This window comes from Rhipicephalus microplus, chromosome 2 (assembly GCF_043290135.1).
Source record: "Rhipicephalus microplus isolate Deutch F79 chromosome 2, USDA_Rmic, whole genome shotgun sequence".
NCBI classification, from domain to species: domain Eukaryota; kingdom Metazoa; phylum Arthropoda; class Arachnida; order Ixodida; family Ixodidae; genus Rhipicephalus; species Rhipicephalus microplus.
The window spans coordinates 29,757,526-29,779,173 of NC_134701.1; the positions used below are offsets into that span (position 1 = coordinate 29,757,526).

At 44.0% G+C, this 21,648-nt stretch overlaps 1 protein-coding gene across 14 annotated transcripts in view; it reads right to left on the reverse strand.

Annotated features, from left to right (window-relative positions):
- The window catches only part of LOC119169161 (uncharacterized), a 153,016-nt gene extending 132,726 nt beyond the window's left edge, over window positions 1-20,290 (reverse strand). For 4 of the 14 annotated variants that reach the window (XM_075886349.1, XM_075886346.1, XM_075886347.1 and 1 more), the window contains exons 1-3: window positions 19,887-20,275; window positions 17,449-17,695; window positions 13,640-13,853 (exon numbers count right to left, since the gene is read on the reverse strand). The gene's annotated coding sequence lies outside the window, so the exon portion shown is untranslated. The other 10 variants (XR_012893614.1, XR_012893613.1, XR_012893615.1 and 7 more) reach the window with 9 other exon arrangements.
- Between the last annotated feature and the right edge of the window lie 1,358 nt (window positions 20,291-21,648).

Sequence of the window (21,648 nt, forward strand, 5' to 3'; positions counted from 1 at the left end):
GAGCGCGCAGCTTCCCAAAGCCTCGTGAGGCCGCCTGGCGCAGTGCATTGTGGAGGGAAGAGGGATCTATTAGCTCACCTTTGTAAACTCGCGACACAGCCAGCCAATCGCGCCACTAGATCATATTCTAGTTCACTATGTTGAAGGGCGTGTGAAAGCGCCGCGGAGTGGATGATATCGCTACCATCGCTGTTTCGAAGCATTTTGATGTTTGAGGAGCAGACGTCAACCTATCCCGTATGTTCGTGACGCAGTGCAAAATAAAGACTGGAGCCCAAACCTCATAAGCGCGCAAATGCACGAGACAGTGACGAGCCACGCGACGTAGATTGTCTTCGCGCGATCAGTCGCTAGCGCAAGCAAACCTCATTCACGCGACGGCTACGGCGAGCGAACTTCACTGTTGCTGGCATGAGGCCGTCTACTTGCACCAAGAAAACTGCGTAATGAGCGGTATGTAGTTTAAAAATACAATATATTGTTGTGTAATACAAAGGAAAGTGTTTATAAATGCCTTGCAGCACTTTTTTATATGCAAATGCGTAAACATTGCGTTATTTCTTGTTGCGCACACGTGACTCGGGCAGGGTCGCGTGCACCTATGTAGTCTTTGTCTTTTCCGGTTTTTCGCTATTGGCTGCTTGAGCCCAGCACTTCCGGGCGACGAGCGACGGTTTCCAAGTTTGAAGAACCAAGCGATCGCGCGAAAACAAGCACGCGACACGTAGCGCGAACGCCCTGTTTTGTCGCCGCACAGCATCGCTCGTCGCTGTCGCGTGCATTTTCGCGCTTATGAGGTTTGTTCTTGAAAGGAGGAGGTCACGTTGTCGCTTTATTGCCTGTTGCATATCACGCCACGAAGTCACACGCTCCAGTGGCCAATTACAGCGCACGTCGTAATCGTTTGGATGTGCTGGGTTTGAACTTCAACGAGTGACGGTTCCTCTGAGCGTAGCTTGGTGCTGTACGGCAGTGTATACTTTTCGTGTCTCGTGGGGTCACGGGCTGACGAGAAGCAAACTTGATTTACACGACGGGCACTTCTGCGCTTAGTTTTTCACGCTTCACTTCGCTGCCTGCCTAACCGAATCTTGTGGAATTCACTCTAAATTGTTGTAATGCACGCGTTCATTTTTTCTGTGTGCAAGATGTGTTTGCAGCTGCAGCATTGGTCATGTTGAATGGTGTATTCCTGTCATCGTATGCTTGTTTTGGCCGCCGATGGTGGTACCTGCAGTCATTTATTTATTGGGCAATTAGTGCTGCTGTGAATTTCACCTGCTCTTCGTGCAATGAATCAAGACAGACGAGTATGGAGCTTGGTGTATGAGGAGCCTTTTCTGATTTCAGTGCGTGTGTTGTGCCAGGGAGAACATGCTCGGAGGCCGTGCTGTGAGTTTTCCAACTTTAACCCGCCCACAGTATCTGATTCAAACTTTCATTATGATGAAAAAAACAGTGGGTTGCAAAGTTTTATCTACTCTCTAATCTTAGGGCGTGTTATATTTTTTTCTAATTGTTCCAACTTTTCTGGTCGTTACGGCAGGAAACAACTGGGAGCAAAGGCTACTTCGCCACCCCCGCGTTAAAAGCGTGTTTTCATATTTCTAGGCTTTTATGGTTACAATTCTAGCTTTTTTTTTCGTGGGGAGGGAGGGTGACTGTGACTCCAGGGAGAGTGATAAATAATTCCGGTCAATTTAGCCGATGAAGTTTTTATTGCGATAGTAGTAACATGAACACTCTCGGCTGGATTTAGCCGCCGGCGTCGGCGTCACTTACGGTATAAGTATACGTATCTCTATTTAAGAAAGTGCAATAAAGAAGAAAAACCCGAAAAAAGACTGGTGCACAGAATCGTACGTGGGACCTCTGCGTCTTAAAAGGGAAGCGTTAACTACAGAGCCACTGAAGCGCGCGTCCTTCATCGTCCAAACGGCAAACTTTATATCTACCACACCGCTGCAGACGGGCATATCGGGGGGAATGGTGTTTTCAGCATTACCAGCTAGATGGCGCAATATGCGCACGTCGCCTAGGGTTGCTCAATGCGCGTGCCTCCTTGGAGGGTGAACCACTTTTTGAAGGGGTAAGTGCCGCGTTCCGATCGGCGGGCGCCATTTATCTCCCGCCAGCTCATCGCGGCTGGTTGAGTGAGACACGTGCGCGGCGTTTTGTCAGGCAAAATACCCAGGTTTTGCGTGCCACAGTGCGCTAACCACTCGCGAAATGGCTACAAGATGTTCAGATTCCCGAAAAATCTGAAAAGGCGAATCTTGTGCTTTGTAAAATTCAAGTGCGAAAAGTGACAACCCACGGACCTTTCGTGTTTGAGCAGCGTAAGCTATGTGTTTTCAGCATTTCGAGAGGTATAACTTGAAGCACTGTCAGACGGGCACTTTCAATCGCAATAAAACGTGATGATTGACTCTCTACGCCAGTTGCACAAGGGCGCTAATTACTGTCGAGAAATACGATTCCGATTGGGCTGAGTTGCGATCACCCGTACACCGGCTGCAATACACGTTCATTTGCATGCTGTGTACATGCGTATTTAACTCGTTCATTTTAGATAGCATGAAATGCGTTGTTCTCAATCGCTTCTTGTACACAAGCTGCAGTTGCGTGAAGATGTGCGCCTACGTTGTGCACTTGTTTCTGTCGGTGCCGTCAACCATTTCTTTCAGAGGCAAAGCTTTTTACGCCGTGAGTCGTATGTTCCGTGTCGTCGTAGTCGTGGGAGTCGTAGCTAGTTGCATTGCATTGCATGTCAATAAAAATGGTGTCACAGTGTAGTGAATGATGATGAGTGGTGCAAAGTGGCCGTCAGTCTGTCCGTGCTTTCGTGCATATGTCTGTGTGTTCGTCCGTCCCGGCGTTCGTTCGTGCGTCCATCCATCTATTCCTCCGTTCGTCCATGCGTCTGTGCATCCGTCCATTCATCCGTTCCTGCATTCGCCCGTGCGTCTGTCCGTCCATCCACCCATTCTTATCGCCTACGACATGAAGTGCCTTCTAAAGCTTGTATGCGACAGCCATTTTTTGCACATGCCGGCAAACGCTAGTTACAAAAATAATTCACAGTACCTGGTTGACATGATTTCCCAAGGGAAGAAGAGTGTCGTGGAGATGCTCAAGCGGAAATTCATGACGGGGAAATTGTTTTCGTGGAAGCGTTGACTTCAATACAGTGGAGCTTCTTGCCCCATATAGGTGGATTTCTTGTGTATTGAATCTTGAAGGAAACAGACTCTGGACAGTGCAGGGCTGCAATAAAGGGCTCGGTGAGCCATGAACACGCTTATTTAGGTGCTCTGAAACAGTATGTTTAGGATGGTGAGAACTTGTGTTGTCTGAGCGGTCAGGCTATGAGTTCACTCATATCTTGTGAAGAGAACTTTAAAGAAATCACATCCTAGACAGACAACCTGTTCACCCTGAAGTCCCCTCTTAAAGCTGTAACTGAATATCTATTCAAAAGGGTGAAGTGCAACGTGAAGGCATGCCAGCAACACAATGTTTCTCGGGAACAAAAATGTTGATATCAAGTTTTAAAGCTGCACATTCACCTACGGTAGCTGGAAACAACGAGAACCAGTAGAAGTGGAAGCAAGACATGCGCTGCGGTTAAATTGTCGTGAATTATAGCACTTTTTTTAAGTATATAAAGCTATTGTTCAAATAAAGCTGTGGCATCAGAAACTGCCGTATGTTAAATGGACTTTGCCTGCTCATTGATGTAAAGCCGCGTGGTCGCTTCATTTTAACGATATCAATGAAGCCTTTATACAAATTGCTAATTTAAAATATATGCGTATAAAACACACTAAACCTCGTTTGATAGTCAATGTCTGCGTGCAAGCTATGATATAGTGCCATAAAAGCCACATGTAAATCTTCAAACAGTATTAAATGTTTTCAACAATGTTTTTGCCAATATGCTGTTTGCAGTAAGGTAAAAGAGATCAAAACAAAATACAATATACTGTGCATTGCACGGTGTTGTGTGTATATGTGGTAGCTAATTACTAATTAAAAAGATATATAAAATTATGGTACGCAATCACAGTTTTAAGGGCCACGCTACTAAAGCCGTGGGTTTTTCTATGCATTTCTGTGACCGGTTCGTAACCATGTAGTGGTATGACTCACTCAGCATGTGGCGCTAGTGTGAGTGACACACCGACGGATGGACAGACAGACAGATTCACCCATGGAAGGAAGCAAGAACGAACGGACGAATGAACGTAAACTTCGCCCCACTCCTCATCATTCACTCATCATCATGAATGAGGATGAGTGGGGCGAAGCGTTCGTCCGTCCGTGCTATACTGTGGTCCGTAGATATGCTGGACGTATGGACAAAGAGACACACGGATGGATGGATGAACGCACGGATGGACGCAGAGACAGACGCACGGACGGAAGCACGGATGGATGCTTCGCCCCACATATCATCATTCACACCGTGAATAAGCTGTGATATTTCTGTTTTCTGACGACAGCACCCATTCGGTATTCTTTTTTTGAGCCAGCTGGCAAATGGCAAACTGCACTTTACACTTTTGTGGAAGGTACACAACACACAGACACATTGAAAGGTCATGTGACTTAGGTGCGTGTGTTTCGCATCTTTTACCTATATAAATAGTTACCGACTAGCCCAAAAGGACGCTAGTTGAAGATGATAATGCGGCAAGCGTCGACGGTATTTGTCTACTACGAGCAACTTCAGTTGCTAATGTCGATTTAAAAATGGAGGCTACGGAGTAGAAATCTAAGACCTTCTCACTGACGATGCAAAAAGTTTGTATTTCTCTCATGTTGTTTGCGTACTACATGTTTCGATGGAACAAACTCTGTATGCAGCCGCGCAAAACTCGTTTGCTGGCTATCGTGACTATAGGTGGCTTATGGAGAAGTCATCATAATGGCGGATTCTGTAGCAGACGGCGCGATTATCTGTACGATCCGAAGCGGCAGAGGGAAGTGCGCGCATTGAGAGACTCTGGTGTCGCCACATCATATAGGTAGGCGCTCGGTGGATAGGTGTTCTGGGGCCACATCGCACGGCGGCGCGCGCTCTAATCTTCTACGCGTACGTTGGAACAACAGGTTGTCTGTGGCAACGCTTAGAGAAGGGACGCGACGCTCCCTCACGCGCCCTTATCTTGTTTCACTTTTATAACGCCCCATTTGGGTGCACGTTAAAGAACCCCAGGTGGTCAAAATTTCCGGAGCCTTCCACTACGGCGTCTCTCATAATCAAATGGTGGTTTTGGGACGTTAAACCCCACAAATCAATCAATTAACTTTTATAACGCCCCACTCTCCCCTGCAGTACGGCCCACATGTCGTGGAGAAAATTAGACCTCGCACTAAGGCTATCGACATTCGCTGTCCGGAAGGCGTCAGAAGTTTTGACGCCGCTGTGCTTAACCTCAGGGCTGGTTGTGGCCGGCGGTCGAGTGGACTGGAAATTCTTTTTCGGAACATTTCTCGCCACTGTGCAAGATTGTGGAAGATGGAAATGTGAAGTGCCGTTTCACTTGGTGTCAGTTCGGGGGTGGGGCGGTATGATGGCAATGAAGCTCGATTTGTACACTATCTCAAAACTGCTTGCTCACTGATATGGCAGCGTTCACCTTTCGTCAGTGCTGTTATGACGTTCCACCAGCTTTATTCTCGCGTGTCATCTTCGTGAATACCATGGAGTATGGTGAATGACGGTATGCCCGTGAAGGTGAGAGTTTGCTCGAGACCATTTTTGGTGCGCGAAACATTTAGGAATGCACCGTGATCGGCGAAGTGTTGCGATTTTACTAACATACCTGGCAGCATTTCCCTATATTTCTTTTACTCTCTCGGCTGAGGTCACTGCACGGAACTGTGATTGCGATTTGTAGACGCTCCTTTGTCTACATTACGCTTTGATTAACTTCCACACGTATTGCTAACTCCTATAGCTATGCCGGTGTAAATTAAAATAATTTCGATTAGCAGCAGTTCTGAAAAAAAATTGTTGTTCAGATCAAGTGAACATACACTTTACCAACTGCACAAACAATGTTACAATAATTTTGGAACAGTGTTATGTCGAAGCCCAGAGGATTTTATACTGGAGGACGCGAACGCGCTAGCCAAGTGTGACGTTCTATTCAAAACGTAGAATGCTATTCATGTCCTCTTTCTTGTATAGACATGTACGATTAATTTCCTCCTCCTCATCGACTAGCTCCTACACCAGCTAAGGAGGGAAAGTGTTTGAGGTTCAGAATAGGTACCCTCTATGACTCGAGTGCAGGGTAGCAGCGCGAAGGAAGAGCTCTAGTCAGGTGAAGGGACGCTTTATTGCAGCCTCAGGCGTCTGACCGAGTCCAAGCCCGAACCTCCATTCTTGAACCATGTGAACGAAGGAGTCTCCCTTAATTCCCGTGCGCAGGTCTCCCGCGTGCATCTTCCCCGAACCGATCAGCATCATTAGTTGACTGGTCGGGAACTGGCTCCGCGCTTTGCATCAGCTGCATTAATTGCGCTACACACAACACGCCGCTAAAGGCTACCGCATACTAACTCATACCCTAGGGTAAGTAGCTGTAGTCAGTGTGCACAAAATACTCGTGAGAGGAGGTGAGCCACCAGTGAGGAATTGCAGGTGAGCTGATGTCTCGTACAAAAAGCACTGTTTTTTGTGCAAAAACTTGTTATCAGAGTTTGGCTATACCAGCCGCAGCTAGGGCTAGAATACTATGTTAGAGATGGAGGCAGTGGTAAGTCCTAATAATTTCAAATGGCTTTAAAGGGTCACTGAAACGGTTTTTTCACATTGCGTTTTTGATTGGACCACTACTGGAGCAAATTCTTGCCAACATAATTCAATCAAAACACCCAATATTAACGAAGCTACGAGTACTGAAAAGGTACTCTCCTCCTCTGCTCAACCTTTCACCCTCAACTTTCCCTTTGAGCGCTCGGGCCTAAGCTCCGCCATCACAGAGCCTGTGTCACGATGTGACGTGGCATAACCCGTGCGTCACGTTGCGTCATCTGCTTCCGGTAAGAAAGCCAAAGCAGAACCACCAGCAATCAGGCGTTAGACCGCAGCTGGGCCAGCTGGATGATCGTCTGTTTGTGCGCTCAACGCGAGCAGCCTGTGTTTTGTTTCATGGCGCTTTGGACCACTGCTCACCATGGACCCCAGACTTGACGAGCGTTTGCGCCGAATGAGCGATGAAATAGTTTTCTAACCATAGAGCGACACACCGTTTCGCGATTCTGCGCTTCGTGCCGAGGATGACAGCAGTGATCCGCCACCACCTGACTCGCCGGACTTCGACGACGATGTCATAAAGGTCACGGGTAAGTGTAAATAATTTAGGTAGCCATTTTTGGTCGATACTTGTTCGTCCTCGCGTCCTTGTTTGCTATGTCGCGATGCAACTTGTACGTTGTGTTGCATAATCACGAGCGTAGAAACAATTTCGTCATTGTCTTTCATTTCGCGGTGTTTGTGTGGTGTCCACGATAACAATAACTAAGGACGATTTTCGCGAGTGCAGGTGCGACAGCGGGCACTGTGGAGCAGTGCCAACGGCCCTTGAACAACTTTGCTGTCGCGACATACCACAAGTTGTTCGGGACAATCCGGACTGCTGCATAACTCGGCACAAAAACTTCCGAAGCGCGTGCCTACACTCTGCGGTGCTGCATGCTGGAGAACAGCGTCGCGGTTGATGGGAAAGTGAACAGGTAATAGTGTATCAAGCAAAAAAAAAATTGAAGTTGCAGTTTTAGCAACGTAATCTTATGCATTCTTCCAAGAAATACCACTTTCTAGCGAACCGCTTCTTCACGCGATGGATTAGGCAGAGGCTTAGGTGACGCAACACAGTTGTATTACCTGCGTGCGTAGTCACCGCCATCCGGAAGCAGTTTCCGCCAGCCGACTACGTGGGCTTGCGATATACTTCTGTGCGTACGTGAAAGCTTTTATATCTTAACTTGAAAAAAAAAACTGCAAGCTTCCCGTGGTTTCAACTACGCATCAATGATATCCGCGCATAAATGATTTCCACATTCATGTCCTTTTAGGTAGACCCGTTTTGCACAGGTTTCTCTTTTCTAATGGACTTGTTATGCAATCTCTCGCTCCAAAATAATTGTGCTTCATGCATGATCTTTCAAGAGATTAATATGTAGGGCTTGCTTATCACATCGCTTATGATGATGATCGGACACTATTTCATTAGTCAACAGTTAAAAAGTAGGTGCACAATTGCCAAACAGAAGCAACTGCCAAACAGAAGACTCACCCAAACAAGAAACGAGGGGCATGTCTCAAGTACGCCCATCTAGTCATTCTGTCAAACTTGTGATGTCATCTCAAGTAGATCTAGCTCTGTTTGGGCTGCCTCCTGTAGCACACAGACGCGAAAATAATGTAGCTCTCTCGCTCAATTCACACAGTGGTGTTTGTGTGCTGTAGCTGTAGCACACATGTAAAAATAACATTTCATACACTTCACAAAAAGCAATTATGGCTACATCGTTGCCTGACTGCCAGGGAGGTATTTTCTTCAGTTAATTGTGGCGCTCTCGCTCGATTCACCTAGTGGCTCTCTGTGTGCTGCCAGCCGTATAGCACACACGTTAAAATAACATTTGACAGCACTTTCCACAAATCAGTCATGGTTGCATGGTTTCCCAAGTGCCAAGAAGGTTTGTTCCGTCGAACTTGTGTCAGAAGACTTCAGCTGCGTCATCAATATGGTTGCATTCTTTCTGCTTAACCGTCCTTTTTACGCTGCGCCATTCCCCAGAGTGAGAAGCCTTCAGCTGTGTCATCTCCGTGGTTGCATTTTCTCTGTTTCACTGAGCTTTCGGCGTTGCTTCAATCTAAAGAAGCTCTCTCGTTCGATCCACACAATGGCTGTCTGTGTGCTGCCAGCCAGAACACACACACGTGAAAATAGATTTGATGCCAGTTCGATGGTAAGCTTTTGATGCTGTGCAGTATTGGTGACTACCCGCCATGGTGGTCTAGTTGTCGTGGTACTGAACTGATAACCCAAACGATGCTGTATCAAATCTCGGCCGTGGCGGCTGCATTTTCAGTGGAGGCGAAAATGGTTGAGGCCTTGTACTTAAATTTAGTGGCATGTTGAAGAACATCATGCGACCGAAATTTTTGGCACCCTTCACTATAGCGTACCTGCTTATTATTGCATCACTGTTATGGGGCATTGAACCCAAACCAACATCATCAGATTGAATGCATGTCACTGATTCGAGGTCGATGATGTTGGAAAGCGTGTGTGCCTCTGAGCAACGAGCTCCTCCTTAGATGGCCATTCATAGGTGAGGGATATATGCTATGGCTTTGCTGCCTCATGGTTTGTAAAACTCTCCTTATATGATGAGAGTTCACGGAGGTCCATGGCATGTTCCAACAGCCCTTAACATAGCCTTCATGGTGAAGAGACAAATCCACTATCATGCAAGGACACATTACGAGATAAAAGTAATGACCATATTTATTTGACGGTAGGTCAACCTACCTCATGAATACTATATATTCACATTTTTTTTGTGGGGTGGTTGGGTTTGTGTGACAATAAAAAAAATTTATATGGTGCAGCTGGTGACTACCACGAACAAAAGAATCACGCAGGTTTTGGTCTGGTTACAATCTTATATTTTCCATCAGTCTCTGCTTTTAGCATATATTTATAGCACACTTGCTCAGAAGAATTTTTGTTTACCTATCACTTTGTCCTTGCTTGTCATCTGAAGGGCCACAGTTTGTTAAAAGCGCATCTGTTTAATAAACAATCAACACTCCTTAGCAGATGTGCATCCCTTTTTTGAACTGTCAATACTAGCTGCACCAGCTGAAAACTCCTCAGCAGTGGTGACATTACAAAAAGTAGAGGGTCACCCTCAAGCCTTCTTACATAAAATTATTGAAGACTAGCTGATACAGAAACTAAGGAATATATAGAGTATGTTATTTGTGCTCTTTTCTTGGTACTCTAATTGTGACATGAGTGTGAAAAAAGAGACAGCTTTGTACCTGCAGTAACGAAACCTACAACCCTCAGATTACATGCCCGATCATTTACCTTATTTAAACTACACTTCCAGTTATCAGATTTTCATGTACAGTACAGGGAATCGCTTTTGATGTGATAGCATAACAGAGCTCAGATGACAGAAATTTCGGTGTCAGCTCCGTTTGTTATAATGAACTGTAATATAGAAAAGTTTTTCTGAGAGCAATGTCGCTACTGAAAGTGTTTGTGGATGCGCTTGCTTGTAATGTAAAAATATGTTTGAGCAGCCAAAGTGGTGATGGGGGCTAGTTGTTTTGAGTCACTTGTGTTCATATTCGTAGAAAAAAAACAGATGCAGTCATAAGGAACACAGACGTAGAACCAGTGCTCGTACTGTGTATGAGTTTATTGATTGGGTCTGCACATATTTTTTGCTACAAGTATGAAGAATGAAATACAAATGTTTCAGCAAATTTTCGGTACAAGTTTCTTCAAAGTTACACTAGTCCCAGGATTTCTTATAAGCTATTATGTTATGGCTGGTTGTCTTCAATATTGTAATTATATCTTGCATGCAAGAGGAAACTTTCCAGATGCAAGTGCGTCCACCATGATTACAAGTTAAAAAGCCAGTTTTTTAAGATATTACTCATGTGTAAATATCAGCCTTTTTAGGTAATTTATCAGAGTGGGCCAAATTACTGTACAAGTGCCACACTAACTTTATAAACAGTGTACATGCTTACCTTTACCACCGTGCCAAACATCATACCAGTGTGGCATGTTTGCCTTCTACTTGCGGCGGTATAGTTGGACACTAGAATGTCGATCTGGGAAAAATTATGCCTAATAAGTCGTTTAGACCTGCTGTCATGGGCACACAGTGCTTTCTACAAGAGTGATAAAACTCCTGTCCCCCCCCCCCCTTGCATCCAACATTCCTTCTTGAAACAGTAATTTTATAATTTCACATAAAGGTATACTTTTAATAACTTAATGTTTCTTAGATTCACTTGCAAATTTTGCACAAACTTATGGTACTTGTCCACGAGCTTATGTGGATGCCCAGATTCTCAACAGCAATCAGACACTTAGCAAGTCCTTGCTTTTCCATGGAGACAGTGTAAGGGACTTCGGGTGACGGTGAAGAAAAGTGTAGCAAGAGGTCTCTTGTTAGCACTTAAAAAGTATACTAGTAGCACTGCAAGTTTAACTTTCCAACTTGCACCAGCTCAGTGTGTGAAATACAGCCATTCTGCATGGCAAGCACACTGTATGTCAGATACTTGGCACTATAGCTAGGAGAGTCACATCGTCCATCACCGAGTGCATCCACCATGGCTGCTTCTTTTTAGAGGAACAGCTGGAAAGACAGGTGGCACAATGCATAGGTTCTTTAAGTATTCCACAGTATTATCAGGGGGCGGAAACTCGCTGTACCTCCCATGTATTCGCCCTCAGCAGCGGAAGCCCTGCTTTTACCACTGGCGGTTACCGGGCATCCTACTACAAATGAGTCACGAACAGAAAATTTCTTTCATGACGTCTTTGGTTTGGTCACCAACTAGAGGGAAAGGACAAACATTGAGAGGAGGAGACTTGCCGCTGAAGCCCTCCTTTCCCACTTCGCATGCAAGCGGAATGCGCTCATGCCTTCTTGCAGGTCCGCTGGCCGCTTGGGCAATGCGGCCATAAAATTTTGGTAATATTTTTAAAAAGTTTGTTCGTGTTTCTGCAGAGGCAAAAGTTAAGGTGACTGATCTCACAGTAAGACGAAACTCAATTGACACAAATGAAATGTTTTTTCGCATGTTTTGCATAAAAAAACAGGTACAAACACGTAGTGTGAAAGTGTCAGTCTATAGATGCAGCTTCAATTTACAACTGACATAAGGACATAACGAGCAAACGTTGAACCCAATATCTGAACCAATGTTAAAATCGTCATCAATCGCGGATAGGACATATATTTGACTCAATTACGTTTGTTATGACGACGGGCATACAAATTGAGTACCAAGCGAGACTTAAGTTCAGAGGCACGAAGAGGCTTGAAGCGATCAGAAGTTCTTCGAGAAAGAACGCCGCTGGAAACAATGTTTCGGCAAGTTTACTTGTCCTCGTGAGAGCAACAGCGTTGCCTTGACAAAGAAAAGTTTACTTGTCAAAATGCTGCCTCCGTCCACATTCTCTGTAATAATATTTAGAAGCATTTACTTCATCACGTGTATTCGAGTGACATTAAAAATAAGGACACACAAAATTTGGAACCACGGCTACAAGTATTTCATAAGCATAAAGTGGCGTATAAATGTTTGACATCATTTGAACTAGTTGCCAAAAGAAAATTAGCTAAAGCAATGTAGCCGAGCCAACTCGAATTCAAGCCTTTCAATATACCCATTTTTTCGACAAGAGCTCGGCTGCTGTCTTCACCATTTAGTCAAGCGACACTTCACTTCTCTCAGTCCAGTCTGGCTTTCGGAGAATTGGGTTTGCTCATATGTACTTATGCAAAATCAATACTTGCTCCAATATTTGATCCAAGTTCTTGTGCTCACTCGTTGCTTTTAAGAAACGCTGAAAAACCTACGTGGAACTAAACATCCTTGGGTTAGCACACCACAAAGCCGCAAAAAACATGTGTTGCCGGATAAGCCAACTTTGACGAATGCATGGTTTACTTGTTCGGCATAGCTCACTGTGGTTCATTCTCTGCCCGCCACAAGTTGCAGTCTTTATCTTTCTCGTAGTTGACACGGTAACCGACCGAGATAACTGAGCGAGATGCAGCTTCTACTATCACTGAGCTAGAGGCAAGAAGGAGCGGAGGCAAGCGCTACGAGCGCAAGTCAATGACTTTTTGCGCTTCACCTGATTTAAAATTCACAAAATAAGGAGTAAGAAAAAATATAAACAAAAGAGAAGCTTTTTATGGGACGTAGACTTTTTTGTTTGTAAAAACTTGTGATGGCCAATAAATGCGAACATTCACATCAACCTCACTTCGTTCAACTGGATCTGAGGATGCCCAGCAACTTCTATGAGCGTGCATGTTCTTTGAAACTGAAACTAGCGCCGAGTTTCCGCGCCCTGGCATAATAGCAATGATGTTTCCTGCCGACATGCCCACGAATATTCCACTACTGCTACATTTTTACCACTGTACAAGTTCATCATCTCAAACTCAGTTCTATCATGAGTATACATATTACACAGTAAGATAAATAAGGCTGTATGCTAAAACTGTTTGTAAAACTATAATTTTTCCAGATGACTGGTTTCTACATTTTGATATTAGCATGCAAAAATATTAGGCTTCTCTTTCGCATTGTAACCAAAAAATCAGAAGGGCTAGTTTTGTAGAAGTTTTTACAAAATGATTTCATGTTCTGAATTTAGATAACATCGACAAAGATATACATATGGAAGCAAATGCTTTGCAATGTGTAAATCTATGGCAAAATTATGCTAAAAAAGTAAGATTCCCTTAAATGCAAGAGAAGTATAAGCATTTGTGTTCACGCTGCGTAATATGTATACAAGTCTTGCTATAGTTATATTTAGATGTTGATTAATAAGTGCACCTGTTTTTTGCAGGGTGCAAGTAGACCCTCTGGTAGTAGTAGAAGGTGCACTCCGTGATGACATGAGCACCAAGGAATTGGATGGTTGCAGCCACCATGCAGCCCTAGTAGAGCATAAGAGCGGCCAGGAGAAAGTTGCCGACTCCAGCGCCACTACCTCGAACAAGTGGCTGGCTTTTTTACCAGAGCTTGTGCAGTTGCTCGCACACCCCCTCTACAACGACCAGAGTTCGCATGACGCTGAAGTTCAGGTTGCAAACTACTTGGCCACATATGGAGCAGTTCATGAAGGGAGCTCTCAAACACAATGAACTTTCATTCCCTGTGGAGAAGCTCTTCCATTGTTAGAACTCGAGTGCTGTTGTCTTGATGGATACTGCAGATGAATTACCCCGCAAGACATGTTAGTGCTCGTGTGTTACTCAGTATTGAACAATGAAGAAGTCGCATGGCTTGGCTGAAAGAAAGAAATGAAAATTTTAAGCTTCACTTTTCTTTGCTAGACATATAATAATGAGAACTAACCTACTATAATGCCACAAAAAGTATAGGGGACACTAAATATAGTAAATGTTGTGTAAATGAGAAGAAATTAAGGTGGACGAAAAAATTGCTTGCCAGGAGTTGGGACTGATCCTGCGACCGTCACATAACGCGTCCGATGCTCTACCAAATAAGCTAACACGGCGGTCATTGCCGCGTCCTCTTTATCCAGTATATAAATGCATTTACAAGTGCCAGCGTGAGTCAGCGCTACTATCAACCATGACGACGAGTGTGAAACACGTTTTCTGCCTGTTGGTGTCGCGTAGCTTGTGGTAGCGCTGATTGACGCACTCGCGTTTAGGTGCACAAATGTCCCGCATAAAGAGAACGAGGGAATGGCCGCCGCGATAGCTCAGTTAGTGGAGCATCGGCTGTGTAATTCGAAGTTCACAAGTTCAGTCCCAGCCATGAATAGCAATCTTTTCATACACCTTTATTTTTTTCACATTTGCATTACATTTACAACTAATAACAACCCCTATACTTTCTTTGGCACTATTGTTCGTTAGTTCTCATTAATACAGCTTGGTTAGGTTAGTGGCAACTGACAGAAAAGTATGCCAAAATTATAGGAGATGTTATTATAAAGTAATTTTATTGTAACTGTGAAGAAAAGTGGATAAAAAATAACTTCGCGTGGGCAGGGACTGAACCTGTGACCTTCGAATAATGCATCCGACACTCTACCACCTGAGCTACCATGCCGGGCAACCCCCCGTCCACTTTATGGGATGTTTATGTGCATTTATATCTGGTAGTGTCAGTCAGCGCTGCCTGTGGCCATTGCAGCGAGTGTGGGACACTCATTTTTTTGCCTATAGGCATCGTACAACAGGTGATTTTCTTACAGCTGGCCGCTGACTAATATTCCCTGGCATACTACCCGATGGCATTACGTCTGCCAGAAAGAGAACCCCCCTATGAATGAAAAAAATATGGTTTATTTAAGGGCGTGTTTTCTTTGTTAGACAATATAATGAGAACTGACTGGCATATATGCCAAGGAACGGGTAGGGTATGTTATTAAAGTAATTGTAATGTAACAGTGAAGGAGGTTTTAGCCGCAATCATTATGTTGCCTGTAGCGTGTGTTGCGTTGCTTAGCATGAGGGAGCTAGCATTGCACATTGCGACAGAAAGTATATAAAAAAGCCAGACCCACCAAAGCAAGGCTTCTTTTGACCCCCATTTCCTAAATACGAGATAGCCTGCTATTTTTTTAGACTGACACAAATAAAGCAAAACTTTTCTGTGTCCTTGAACGACATGGTCTGCCCTTCTTGCATTTCACCTTGCAACAAATCTAGTGATCAGTGCTAATGCCAGGCAACCTTGGAGAGGAGTTGCCGAGGTAAATCAGTAGAGTTGGAACTGGGATATCTAATAGGTGTCAGCATCCACTCACCTGAAGCCGTTACTTCACTTCCAAAGATACTACTACAATTTTTTATTACTTATGGTCTCGATTAACTTAATTTCTTCAAATAATTTTTAGTGTCTACTGATTATAAGTGCACTGGAGAAAAATTAAGTGGCCGATATAGGTAGTGGCGTAGTGAAAGATTCAAGTATAATGTTGACAAAAAGCTAGAGCTCAATCGTGCCCTAGTGACAGTTGCATTCTCGATAGGATCAGGAGGAAAAGCACTGCTATGGAGCTTCTTGCTTTTAGCAGTCATGATGCAAGGTGACTACCTGAGTTTACGGTGCTTATTATTACATTGTGCTGTAGCAGAAGTGCTAACGGAGCTTCAGTTAACCATTGCAGGGACTCTTTAGGTACATCTCTTCACAACCAAGAAAACGTAATTGGTGCACTCCATTTTATTATTAGCCAGAAACGCGCAACAAGTATACTATCACAAAACAGTCACTCCATGAGCTAAGTGTAGCATTGTTTGGAAGTCTTATATAAAGTAACTGGCGATGTACTATACAAAAGAAGTTGGTGTATTAGCACATAAATATAGTGTAAATAGTGTCACAAGAAATCATTTTACTGTTTCTTTGTGTCCACTGTGAAACTGCTTTGGTAGGTAGCAGCCCGTTGTAGATGCTGCGAAAAATGTCGTTGTACACATGTGTCAGTGTGCCCCTTCTTATTTGGTGAACATCGGAAAACACATACTTGTAATAAAATAAAGTGTTCATGAACCACAGTGTGCTTTCATGTGAAATAAGTCTTATGCTTTCGGCCGGCCTGTGCTCTAGTCAGGCATCGGTTTCAGCATAAGTACTAATAGCATAAGTACTTAATAGCATAAGTACTGTACTAATCTTACCGCTGGGCCTAAGCGTACTCACTGCAGGGGAACGTGGTCTCCTATGCTCTTCGTTATTTCGTTAGAGGTTGTAGCAACATCTAAAAACACTGTTGTGTTATAGAGCATCACGAATTGCAAATGAGTACCAACATTCTTCGTTGCTGTTGTCATAGAAATCCTCTTTTCTAGCTAATGTCAATAAAGAATCTTTATAAATGCTGCTTATATAGTCTAACTTCTATATAAGATACACTCATATAAGAGACAAAGTGGCATAAGAGAAACCAGTGTGCCTACTTTTAAATAAGGTTGATAAGAAAATTCGCATGATTCTTTAATTGCTCCCAAGTGCATGTCTTGCATGTCTCTTATACAGGTGCTCAACGAGGCCCATGGCCAAAACTAAAAGTGCCCTAGGGGCCTGCCCTACCCTTTTTGAAATTTGAATGGAGGGGTGTGTTCTACCCAACATGAATAATGAAAATACAGGTTTTTAAAGGACCTCAGCAGGTGGGGCACTCCTGAATTTTTTCTGGCAATGGGCCTGCATTTAATTGTACAAGCTCTTATGTGCATCATTAGAAAATCTTCAGGTTGCCCCGTATTGCATGAAATGCAACACGACAGGCTGAAAGTGTCTCGGCAGGCTTTTCACAGGAATGTAACTGCCTCGTTTTGTTCGTATAGTTTTAAAACGCAGAGGTGGGGAAAATGAGCATGCACTGCAGAATGGACCATTTGTGTTCTGGCAAAGATACGTGAACTGTCATGAACTGCTCTACAGCGAACTAGCTCAGGCTGACCTCTCTGCCTCCTAATAAATTCTCACAACTACGCTGACGTGAAATGTTTCAGGGATAAGGGGCTTACTTTGTTGCAAACATGAAAGGGCACACACAACCCCAGAGAATACTTGTATCACGTTGTCGTTTCAGTATGCGAACTAGTTTGTGACTACATGCCCATCACATGTTAAAGATCACTGAATGCTTGTAATACCTGCAGAAACTCTCGCTGAATAAAGGCAAGTATGTGAAGTCAACTTGAGCAGCTGGCTTTTCTTCCTCAGCAGGGAAAGGTCCGTTCATTTGGACAGATGTTTCAGCAGCGAGCTTTTTTAGCGGGGGAAGATTCATCCATTCGAACAGGTGTTGAGCCACCGAGAGGCCTGAAACCTCTGGGAGCTGTGGCACTGAAGAAACATCGGTGTCTGCTTAGCGGATTCTGTGGTGAAGGCAGCTTGCGTCTGTGTATTGAACGAAACGAGAACCTTCAAGGTCATGTTCACTGCGTAGCTGAGATGGTTGTGAAACACTCAAATAAACAAAACTTCTTCGAATGGTGTCATGCCCGATCGTTCATCATCATGCATTATTTCCTGCTAGTTTTTTTTTTTTGTTTAAGAGCTTAGGTGTGAATCCTGTAACTGAGCAGCTACTGTACATTTTATGCCTCATACGTGCAATTTTCAACCTATAGGTCAACTTGCCAACGGACCAGCATCCCATTGTCTTCCGAGTTACCACTGTACTCGTGGCTGCCTTGTGCAGTTTTTTTTTGTATGTGGTTGCCTGGATATGAGGTGGGGAAAATAAACACATATTGTTACACCTGCATTTTTGATAAACTATATTTTATACATCACATTGTCTTTGTGGTCATGTGGTAATAAATCACTTTATATAAAATAGCTGGTGTTTGTTTTAAACAAAATCAACACGCTTAGGAATATTAAAATGCTTCTGGTTTTTATGATAACTGCCCTGGTGCCAAGTTATGTTTCAAAGAACACAAAATATTTTTTCATCTGGGAGCAGAGAGCTGTGGAAATCGAGCTGCCTTATCCGGCATCTGCTAGTTGCATAGTGTGTGGCTGCATAAGAAAGGTGTTAGTGAGTTATTTTCCATAATATGCACCAATGCTGTGCTACACATATACATTCCACTCTAACGTTTGTACAGCGCCAATGTACACAAACAGAGCAGGACTAACCTGGCTAACAGAAGGTACCAAGACTGTGCCACACTCTCGACACTTTTCTGGGGTAGTGTGTGTAGCTGCAAAAAGCAGCAACTTCTTTTACCACAGGCACAATGAATGACAATGGTTTTAAGTGTTGTTGATTGATTTGTAGGGTTTAACGTATCAAAACCACCATATGATTATGAGAGACGCCGTAGTAGAGGGCTCTGGAAATTTCGACCACCCGGGGTTCTTTAACGTGCACCCAAATCTGAGCACACGTGCCTACAACATTTCCGCCTCCATCGGAAATGCAGCCGCCGCAGCCGGGATTCGATCCGGCGACCTGCGGGTCAGCAGCCGACTACTTTAGCCACTAGACCACCGCGGCGGGGTGTTTTAAGTGTTGTATTTGCATTTCAATTCACACATTTTCTGTGCAATAGTTACATATACATAGCATGAATTGTTTTATGTGTGTGTACTACAAACGTGCTGCCAAGAAATCTTGTGTAATACTCAGAGGCTGGAGAGTTTATTGTACTAGTATAAAAACTACTTCGGCATTTTCGTTTTTTTTTCACATCTCGGATGGAATGGGCACATTGACTCTGCATGCAGTTCGACTAATTAGCAGTTCTTTTTTTTTTGATGAGCTGCCAAGTACTTTTTAGATGTGAAACCAATACTTCATTGCCCTGCTGTGATTTGGTGATCATACATTATGACGTAAACAAATGGAGTATTGCAGTTATATAATTAATTTATTTTTTGGAGACACTGTGGTTCAAATACTTCTCGGCTTCTTTGTTTTCCTGCGTATTATGCCACAACGTAAATTCATGCTTATAATTGGCCCCGTAAGCAGCCATAATTTTTTTGCATGAATTTCCCAGAGCACAGTCGATGAATTAAACCACCCATCAATCGGCACGCTTTCTCTTGCAAGGCTGCCTTTACACATACATAAATGTGCATTCACACCGGCAAATAAATGAACAAATAAAGCATATGCGATACAGTTGAAGCATAAGCCTAACACACTTTCGACGCCGGCACTGTGAGACGATTTTCTAGCGTGCCGTGCTATTGCTATTCGGCGTGAATACAACACGAGCCATCAGGCCGTAGCCTATCAACGCCGTCGAACACGTGTTGCACTATTGCGGGGCTTTCGTTGAGCTCATCATGTATAACATGCATGCAGTACATTTGAACCTGCATTTTACAGCTGGCCCTACAACGTATACACTTGTGCAAAAAGGCAGCCTGCCATTTTATAATCGGTTCTGGAAATCGTGAACCGGGGAAAGTCTTTCAGCGTGTGTAAAATTATTGCGAAGTTTACCACATTACATAGAAAAGACACAGTCGTTATAGTGATAATTAACAAAGTTATAGTATTTTCTGAACACCCACGTGTGAACCGCATTTTCAGTGCGTGTCGCACGATCCGGATCGACCGTGAACTTACCTTTTCAACAGGAAGGAACAAAGACCGCAGTGCATCAAATTTGAAGGGATGCCTCTTCACATCGCCGCACAATCACGGAATCGCGTTCGTAGTCTTCTAGCTTGAAGTGGCGACCGCATACGCGTAAGCCCCTCCGCCGAACTGATACGGACAATCTGATGCGCTGCCGCCCCTCGGTGCACCTGTTGTTTTTTTCCCAGGCGCACGGTGTAATATCTTCCCTTTTCGCCATTCAACGGACTTGCAGCACACAACGAAGCAAGGGTGATTCATGGCGTCACAGTGTATCGGTGTTCTGTGGTGTCGCAACAACCGCGTGATGCCCACGCGTTGCGCAGCTGACGTTAACGTGGGGCGTGTGGGATCCAAGCATACAACGTTCGTCGTGCGCCGGAACTTCCAAAGCTTAGTTGTAAACTGCGACCATCTTTTTTTTCTTTGTAAAAATGTTTTAACCAAAATAAATGATAAAGTGTTTTACAAATTACGAACAACATTTGTTTCCTGTTTATGAGAAAAGAAATACCTGTGCTGCATGTTTCGCAGTCAAGCAGATCAGCTGAAAACAATGACGTCAATAGGGCAGATCGCGTCGCTTGGTGTGTGCGCGGTTAAAAATGCGTCTGGCCGAGTCGCAGCGATCTGCAGCGATCTCGGGCGACTCGCAACTTTAAAGCTTTGTAATAAATTACACAGTTTACGGAGAGAGCTCAAATCGATCTCTAAATTACCCTCGAGGCTTGGCCTACCGGCCCGATGTGTTAGGGAAAAATCTCTAATTAAGTTTCAGGCTCTCTTTATTGACAACTCATTCACGTTAGCGTAAGATGCTAATTTGTCATAAGAAGGTGGTGCATTTAGCCAGGGTTTCATTCCACAAAATAGTTTTCAGGATACTTCCTCTGTTATTACATGATAAAACCTGATGTATTGGTTTGAAGGTGGTCGATTGTTTAGATTCCTTATTTGGTGTCGTGGAAGCTGCCAAGTACACTAAAGCGCTTCGCAGCGCATGACATATATTTCATTTTAAAAAAGCATTCCACTACGTGCGTGTCCCGCAGAGACAAGTTGTGTGAGCAATGTTCAATGTGAATTATTTCGCTTTTCACCTTTGAATGCGAAGCGTTTTTAAGTGAACTTCGGCGGCTTTGAGCGTATCCATCCATCCATCCATCCATCCATCCATCCATCCATCCATCCATCCATCCATCCATCCATCCATCCATCCATCCATCCATCCATCCATCCATCCATCCATCCATCCATCCATCCATCCCTCCATTCATCCATCCATCCATCCATTCATTCATCCACCCATCCATCCATCCATCCATCCATTCATACATTCGTCCATCCGTTCATCCATCCATCCATCCGTCCATCCGTCCATTCATTAGTATATCCATCCGTCCATCCATCCATCCATCCATCCATCCATCCATCCATCCATCCATCCATCCATCCATCCATCCATCCATCCATCCATCCATCCATCCATCCATCCATTCATCCATCTAGCTGCTTAGGACTTTTAGCTCTTCTGGCCGTTTCGATAATGTCACCGATACCAAACTTGGTGTGGCATAACATAGCTGTATGTAGATCATATTTCTCCAGTCATAACAAGAAAATTGTGATATGTATGTCATGATTTGCATTTACTGCTCCTGCAGCTCTTGCGGTGGTTTAGTTTTCATAGCATGTTGCAAAACTGGCATGGTATGGCATGATTGCATGCCGAACACAAGCGACTGACCCT